The 8,667-nt window shown below is 56.0% G+C and overlaps 1 protein-coding gene across 5 annotated transcripts in view; it reads left to right on the top strand.

Moving 5' to 3' along the window:
* PBX3 (PBX homeobox 3) overlaps positions 1–764 on the top strand; it is a 100,716-nt gene extending 99,952 nt beyond the window's left edge. For all 5 annotated transcript variants that reach the window (XM_041483940.1, XM_041483941.1, XM_041483938.1 and 2 more), the window contains one exon: positions 1–764. This exon is cut by the window's left edge and continues 797 nt beyond it. The gene's annotated coding sequence lies outside the window, so the exon portion shown is untranslated.
* Positions 765–8,667: the final 7,903 nt, after the last annotated feature.

Genomic DNA, 8,667 nt, shown 5'->3' on the forward strand with positions numbered 1-8,667 from the left:
CACCACCCGGGGTTTTACAGTACGAGCTGGGTGCTAGCCGCGCCTGCCAAGGGCTGGTGCCTCTGCTTGGCAGCAAACCACAAACAAAGGAAAAGGAAAGGAAAGAGCACCGTGACATGGAGTGTTGTACATAGTGTAGCAAAAGAGTATTTATACATCTCACCAATCAAACACAGCTTTATTACCTCATGCGAACTCATACAAACCAATAGACTTTCAACATGTTCTGTAGCTTAGAGTGCTCACTTACTACCTCTGAACGATACTCACGCTGTAGTTTGTCTCTTTCTTATCTTTTTGCATCTTGTAATTAACTCTTTGTTTCCCCACGAAATGTAATGTACATTGTAATCTCCTACAAATCAGGGTTGCCTTGGCAACTGCTAAAGAAGCGGAAGTGGAAACATGGGGTCTTAGGTTGGACACAAAACAGTGCAACTGTTGTAAATACTGAGAAGCATTTTGAATGTTCTTCATCTTGTTACTAATACACGCAAAAACCAACAACTAATTGTAATGCATACAGACTTCAGTATTCAGTACTGTACATCCCCCTGGATTGCAGGGGCCCTTTCTCTCTCTTTTGTATTGTATGCGATTCTGAAACTGATTGAGTCATGAAAATAATTTGTGGCAGTGATTCTAATGTATTAAACCGTTTCGTGTTACTTTCTAACTGGATTACACCCTGGATTGAAAAGTCTTCCTCGTGGTAGTTATATGTAGTTTCAAACATGAATAAACTTTTTGCTTTCATGATCAAACGTTGATGTAATTTCTTCCTGCTCAGTTCAAGTCAGCCTGAGGAGATGCATCGGTCTCCAGAGGAGCGAGCTGGCACGGAGCAGGAGCTGAGCACCTCTTTAAACACCAGCAGGTCCTTGTGCCCTCTTGCCAGGAGGGAATTGGAAATCCTGGGAGAGGCACATCCTGGGCAAAGGCTTCCACCTGCCAGCGCCTGCCTCCGCTGCTGCCCTGCTCTGCCTGGGAGCCACAAATCAAGTGGAGGTAAAGGAAGGGGTCAGGCCTTTAGATGAGTTTAAAAACCATCATCATATTCACTCTTAATTACCATTTGTATTTAACATTAACTTTGGAGCTATAGCCTCAGCTAGCAAGTCTAATGCGATTATAAAAATATTTTTCTTTATTAAAAAAACTTTTTTGGAAGGACGTATATATATAAATGCTAATTTTAAGTCTTTTTAATAAAGTAAAGGTCAATAACAGGTAATAGCCTATTTACCATATCTCAAGGAAATTGACTCACAGGAAATCAAATTAACGTTAATCACTTGCAGCAAATGGTCTTTGATAAATATAACTACTCCCTACTCGGGTTAGTGCAGCTAGGCAGGAGGAGGCGAGCGCTCACCGCACCAGCCCTGGGCTGGAGCCCGGCTCGGTGCCTCAGGAGCTGCTGGGCCGTCACCTGCCCTTCCCTTTGGCTCTTCCAGCCTCCAGGGCTTCTTCTGGGGGCTTAACTGCCACTTGCATGATTCATGAGCTTGTGGTTCAGCTTTTCTCAACAATTCTCGTATCAGGGTGTTTTGTAAAGTACCTTTGCTCTCCCACTGTCCCCGGGGCCGCAGCGGCACTGCACCCCACGCTCTCACACGGCAGTGACCGCTGCTGCTCTGTTCAGAGCAGACTCACCTCCATCAGGTTTGGAATTGAACAGCGCTGCTTCTTCCACAGGTGGTGCTTGTAAATAAACAAGTAAATAGCTAGACTTGCATTGCAAAACCTTTGTTATCAGTTAAGGGGAGCTGGGACAGGTGGGCACTATGGACTGCTGAAGACTTCTGTATGCTGAGGACAAAGCACCCAACAATTTGCATTTGCTAATGGAGCTCCCCAAGTCCACACGCTCGGTGTTCGTGCTACAGCTCAGTGGAAATGGTATTTTATATTTTAAATGCAAAGTGTGTCAGCGGAGGCGTAGTAGGCAGCGTAATGAACACTCAGACGTCCCTCATCTTGATCACATCTCTGCTGGCCACAGGCAAGGACCTGTCACACACTGAGGAGGTTCATAGGAAGGCCATCAACAACCTTTGGGCCGCCCTTGCGTGCCCCACGCCCGCTGGGCATCATTAGCTGCTGCTTTGCAGCATTAAGGCTTTGGGTCCCTTTGAATTACAAGTGCAATTTGGCTTTTCCTTACGTTGGAGAGCAGCCACGTGGTTCTACGGCAAATAATAAACATCTTATCCTTGAGGCCTGATCACGCATCAGGGAGGTTTACTGCCAGCACCAGTACTAGGATCAAGCTGCTGATGGTATATTGTGTTTCACCCAGTAGCTACACCCTGAAGGAGCCTCGCAGGAGCAGCGAGGGAGGACAGCCTCAGCCTCCCACCCTGCCAGCTCAGCAGCACCATCCCGATTCCCTGCGCCCACGTTTGAGCTTTGGGCACACGAGAACCCTGCAGCAGGAGCCCACCAGCCATGGGAGGTGCCAGCCCCAGACCCTGTGTGGAGCACAGCAGGACCAAAAGGATTTGCAGCAGGTCCCAGGAATCGCCATCTCCTGTGCTCGGCACTGACCTGACTAAGGCATCCATCCTGGGACAGGCACGAGGGTGTCTGGAGGAGAGACCCACACTGCTCCCTGGGCAGGGCTCGACAGCCACTTCTGGGACCAGCCCCAGCTCCGTCTGACCTGCTGTGCCATGGGGACCGTGGGGACCGTGGGGACGGCTCCGGGCTGTCCTGCAGGAGGAGCTTGAGAAGCCCAGCAGCTGGGGACACACGATGCCTCTGGTTTGTGACCTGCTGAGCTGTGGGAGCAGCCCCAGAGCCCCCGAGAACAGCGAACCTTCCTCTGCTGGCGGTGGAGCAGGCGGCAAGCTCCGGCTGTGCCCAGCTCCGGCTGTGCCCGGCTCCGGCTGTGCCCAGCTCCGGCTGTGCCCAGCTCCAGCTGTGCCCAGCTCCGGCTGTGCCCAGCTCCGGCTGTGCCCGGCTCCGGCTGTGCCCGGCTCCGGCTGTGCCCAGCTCTGGCTGTGCCCGGCTCCGGCTGTGCCCGGCTCCCGCTGTGCCCGGCTCTGGCTGTGTCCGGCTCTGGCTGTGCCCGGCTCCCGCTGTGCCCGGCTCCCGCTGTGCCCAGCTCCGGCTGTGCCCGGCTCTGGCTGTGCCCAGCTCCGGCTGTGCCCGGCTCCGGCTGTGCCCGGCTCTGGCTGTGCCCGGCTCTGGCTGTGCCCAGCTCCGGCTGTGCCCAGCTCTGGCTGTGCCTGGCTCTGGCTGTGCCCGGCTCTGGCTGTGCCCGGCTCTGGCTGTGCCCGGCTCCCGCTGTGTCCGGCTCCGGCTGTGCCCAGCTCCCTGTGTGTCCGGGCTCAGAGGCAACGAGGGATCCTGAGCCCTGGGGAGACCTTGGGGCACGGCAGGATGCGTGCCCCGCGGGGCTGGGTCAGTGGGGGCAGCTCTGCTGGCTGGGCACCACGTGTGTGAGGCTGAGCTCAGTGATCCTGCAGCAATGTCCTGACCACACGTGAGCCGAGGTGCAGTGCCACTGCCACTATCTGTGCCATGTATTTCCAATGTGATAAAAGGAACTGCGAGTAACTGAAGATGTTTCCAGTTTGTGTTAATAAAATACATCTTTTTTAAAGAATGGAATTCTTCAAAGATTGGCAAATTTTATTTTATTTCATTAGCTTTAATGTCACTGCCATATGGACTGTGAAGAAAAGTGAACCATTAGATCAGAGGGACTGAGTTATCAGTGTGACACAGAAAGCTCTGATACAATTGTTAAGGATAAGCCCTGGAGTGATTTATTGCCTGCATTGTATTAGTCACAGAGGAGTTATGATATGCTCCCCATTCCTGTATCATATTAGGGTTTTATTAGTCTAATATGACATGGTAATATAATATATGATTAGAATTCCCACCCAATGATCCTTTCCTTGGTTGCAGGGGCTGGAGAAGGTTCTGTGTGCATCAGATGCTGGGCCATCATGCCCAGGGAGGAGGGGGGTACCTGGGATGGCACAGTAGCTGAACCAGTCTCCAGGCCTTCCCGGTGGGACATGGGGCCCCTCACCTCCTGTGGGCACCCCGGGCCATCTGTCTGCCACCCAATTCATTTCCCCTGAATCACAAAGCTGCTGCTCCTTCCTGCAGCTGGGACAGCGGAAGGATGGAGCTGGCATTACGATCCTTGCTGAGCCGAGCCACTGTGTCCCGGCAGTACCTGGGAGACCATCCCTGCCACGTGGGGCACCGGCACGGCTGTGCCAGGGCTCCTGCAGTGCCAGCAGAGCCCTGGGCTCAGCATGGCAAGGTTTGCACGGGCTCTGGACAAAGGAGAGCCCCGGCAGAGCGCGGAGCTCGGGCCCGGCAGAGCGCGGAGCTCGGGCCTGGCGGAGCGCGGAGCTCGGGCCCGGTAGGGCGCGGAGCTCGGTCCCGGCAGGGCGCGGAGCTCGGTCCCGGCAGAGCGCGGAGCTCGGGCCCGGCAGAGCGCGGAGCTCGGGCCCGGCAGAACGCGGAGCTCGGTCCCGGCAGGACGCGGAGCTCGGGCCCGGCAGAGCGCGGAGCATAGTCTCGGTGGGGTGCGGAGCTCGGGCCCGGCAGAGCGCGGAGCTCGGGCCCGGCAGAGCGCGGAGCTCGGGCCCGGCAGAGCGCGGAGCTCGGGCCTGGCGGAGCGCGGAGCTCGGGCCCGGTAGGGCGCGGAGCTCGGTCCCGGCAGGGCGCGGAGCTCGGTCCCGGCAGAGCGCGGAGCTCGGGCCCGGCAGGACACGGAGCTCGGGCCCAGCAGAACGCGGAGCTCGGTCCCGGCAGGACGCGGAGCTCGGGCCCGGCAGAGCGCGGAGCATAGTCTCGGTGGGGTGCGGAGCTCGGGCCCGGCAGAGCGCGGAGCTCGGGCCCGGCAGAGCGCGGAGCTCGGGCCCGGCAGAGCGCGGAGCTCGGGCCTGGCGGAGCGCGGAGCTCGGGCCCGGTAGGGCGCGGAGCTCGGTCCCGGCAGGGCGCGGAGCTCGGTCCCGGCAGAGCGCGGAGCTCGGGCCCGGCAGGACACGGAGCTCGGGCCCAGCAGAACGCGGAGCTCGGTCCCGGCAGGACGCGGAGCTCGGGCCCGGCAGAGCGCGGAGCATAGTCTCGGTGGGGTGCGGAGCTCGGGCCCGGCAGAGCGCGGAGCTCGGGCCCGGCAGAGCGCGGAGCTCGGGCCCGGCAGGACACGGAGCTCGGGCCCAGCAGAACGCGGAGCTCGGTCCCGGCAGGACGCGGAGCTCGGGCCCGGCAGAGCGCGGAGCATAGTCTCGGTGGGGTGCGGAGCTCGGGCCCGGCAGGACGCGAAGCTCGGTCCCGGCAGAGCGCGGAGCTCGGGCCCGGCAGAGCGCGGAGCTCGGGCCTGGCAGAGCGCGGAGCTCGGCCCAGGCGGGGCGCGGAGCTCGGTCCTGGCTCTGGTGGCTGTGCCTCATCAGCTCATGTGCCCCTGCTCTCACACCTCTCCTCTCCTTTTCGTGCCCTCCGGAAACCCAACTTACCCAACAAATCCTGAAGACAAACTTTTCTTCAAAGTGTCCCCGGCGCCCGTGGCCGTGCGTGCGGGCCCCGCTCGCCGGGGAGCGGCTCGCAGCAGACGCCGTTTGTAGCCCCGTTCTTGCCTCCAGCAGCAGCAGCAGCAGGAGGAAGTTCAAGCATGTCAGAGCGCTACTAGGTGCTAAATCCCCAAATCTATATCAAAGCCTATTTGATCATCTTCCTGTCATTGATATAATAAAAAGGATTAATTTATTGGAGACTGCCAAAACCCTCATGTGGCAACGAATTTAAGGATCGTGTTTACAGAGGCTAATTAAACCCAATTACTTTCATTCCTCTCGCGGCGCTAACGCGGGTGCTGAGGGGTGCCTAGAGCCCCCCAGGCGAGCCCCTGTTCCTGGGGCGGGTGGGGACCCAGGGGTGTCCCAGTGAGCACATCTCCGGGCCAGGGACCCCCGGGGGAAGGGACCCTTCTCCTCCTCCTCCTCCTCGAGTCCCCGAGAGGCTCAGCTCGCTGGGAATGGCAGCTCGGAGCGGGGAATGTGGCGCACGGCCGCCGCTGGCTGCGGGCGAGCCCGGCTGAGGCTTCGGGAGAGCACGCGGGGCCGTTCCCGCGGCGGGAGATCACCTATTAACGCCTGCTATTCGTGTAATAAAAGGTGGCGTTTTTGGTGGTAAAATTCAGCATAAAGAGCACGCGTCATTAAGTATGGAAATCCAGAATTTTATTAGCAATCTGCTAGATCTGAACTGACGCCAATTAAACAAAAAAGATATCATTTATAAAAAGGCAGAGTTCAAGTTGTATTAAATATGAAATGCAATTTTCTGCTGCTTGTGATTTATTACCATTGGTACATTGTTCAAAGAAGCATGTTATATTTCAATAGAGAAATATTGTTTATTCATTAATATTTTAAAACTTGCTTATTGCTGTGTATGACTCTCCTGCAGAATGAAACTTATGATTTAAAACATGAATTAATAAACACATTTGAAAGTGTTAGACAATATCATAACTGCTCATTTTTCATTTTACTGAGAGCATATTAAACTTTTATAATTCTGTACTATTATTTTCCAAATAAAGGTATGGGCTCTAAATTGCTAATTTCAGGTACAGATGAGAGAAAGCAATAACAGATGTTGGGAATCAGTCACTATGTCCTCCTAATACAGCTCAATACTTTTGTTCTCACATTATTCACAAATTTTCTGTTCAGCACCTCAGAGAGCCTGGGGTGGCCCGAGTGCCTCTCCTGGTGGGGCAGGAGGGTTCCAGGGACAGCAGCCTGGAGGGAGCAGTGCAGGTTCCAGGTGTGCTGGGCCAGGGGAGGATGCTGAGCTTCAGGTACGCTGGAGCCGCAGGGCTGCGTCGTGCTCTGAACGCCAGGAAACCTTTGATAGAGGCTGACATCCTAAATGAGGCCGAAAATATTTTATACAAAATGTGATAAAGCAGTAATGATCCCAGAGGCCTCGGGTTATCTTGGTGATTACCTGCACCCACCACTTGAATCAGCAGCATTAAGGGGTCCAGACCCGATACGCAGATCCCTCGGAACTCATTAGTCCTGAGTACTTTATACAGACTCACCTCTCAGCTGCTTGATTCAAACTAACCTTTTTTGTATCTTAAAATCTCTGCTGCCACAGCCTTGCTGTATTACCATAACAATAGCCGGTATTTCAATTTTAAGAACTCATTTTTCCTCAAATAGAAAGTGCCAATCAATTTAAGGAGCAGGAGAGGCACGCTGGAGCGCGGGCAGGGCACGCCGGGGCCTCGCGCTCCTGCTCCAGCCCATTCTGGGTGGGAGCCTCGTCCTGCCCGCCACTTTTCCACATCAGCCTCTGCTCCTGGCTCTGCAGCACGAGGGGATTCACCCCAGGACCTTGACTCTCTGGGGGGAAGCAATGCAAGGGGACGGGGAGCCGACCTTTGGAATGCTTCCCCAGCCTGGGGGGGCTTCACTGCCCCCTCTGGCTCCAGCCAAGGGCCCGGGCTTGTGGGGAGGGGTCCAGGACACGTCAGAGCAGGGGGCTGGGGGCCCGGGCAGCGTCTGTGCCTGTCTGATCGATGGTGGGGCTCGTGCCAGGCTGGCCCTCACACCTGACAGTTAATGGGAATTAACTATTCACCTCTCCATTGGGCCAAGCAAATCGGCAGAACTTATTACTCCAAGCCACTCAATTAATTAAAGTTCAGTGCTTAATCAAGTTCCAGTGGTCATAAACAGGGCACAGGGATTTCTCTCTCCTGAGCACCATGCTCAGAGCTTACACAGGGCATGTACAGTGCCTGGCACTCCCTGTGTGACTCCTCATCAAATGAGCCCCCACTGTCCCCCCTGGTCCCAGGGCAGCCACCGCAGAGCTGGTTCCTCTCGGTGGGCTCCGTGGTGGGCTCCAGGCTGGGGACCTTGTCCTGCCACGTCTGGGGCAGCGTTGGGAGGGCTGGAGTGCTCCTGGGCACCGTGGGTGCAGAGGCTGGGAAGTGTCTGTGCCACCCCCGAGAGCCCCCAGTGACCCCAGGTCCTCCCTGAAGGGGCACAGAGGAGGCTTCACTTGGAAAGCCATCTTCCCCCCACCTTGGCTGGACAAAGAGCCACAACAAAGCCTGCTCTGGCACAGAGGGAGTGTCTGTGGGACAGGAAGGCCGGGCACCACAGGAGCTGAGCTGGTGGGAAGGGGCTCAGCATGGAACTGCAGGCACCAGTTCCTGAGCAATGCCTGTCCAGTGGGCCTGCCCACGTGCTTCAGAGACCCTCCAGCCATCCATAACCTGGAAGGAGATGCTGTCCAGCCACATGGGCAGCAGATTCAATTAGGTTTCTCTCTCCCAGAACGTGGCACGAGAAGCAATCTCTCTTTTTTGAAGAATGTAATAACAGAGTGCAATGGAAATGCGTCGAAGAGACTCCAAGAACAGGATCCCTGCCTTAAATCTTGAAAGCAGTCAAGAAAAATATGTTGTTTACCTGAATTTGTTTTTCATAAGGTCTCCCAGAGGATTAATAAACTAACCTTTCGTCTGTGAACACCTGGTCCTACACGCCATCAATAACCCGCTGCTCCCTCCGCATCAATGCGCACTCGGTGGCAGAGGCAGATTGCAGGAGCTGCACAGGAGTCACCAGAACTGTGACAGAGAGGACACCAGGACTCTGCCTGTCCCCA

This window comes from Pyrgilauda ruficollis, unplaced genomic scaffold (assembly GCF_017590135.1).
Source record: "Pyrgilauda ruficollis isolate IOZ18807 unplaced genomic scaffold, ASM1759013v1 scaffold62, whole genome shotgun sequence".
Lineage (NCBI taxonomy): Eukaryota > Metazoa > Chordata > Aves > Passeriformes > Passeridae > Pyrgilauda > Pyrgilauda ruficollis.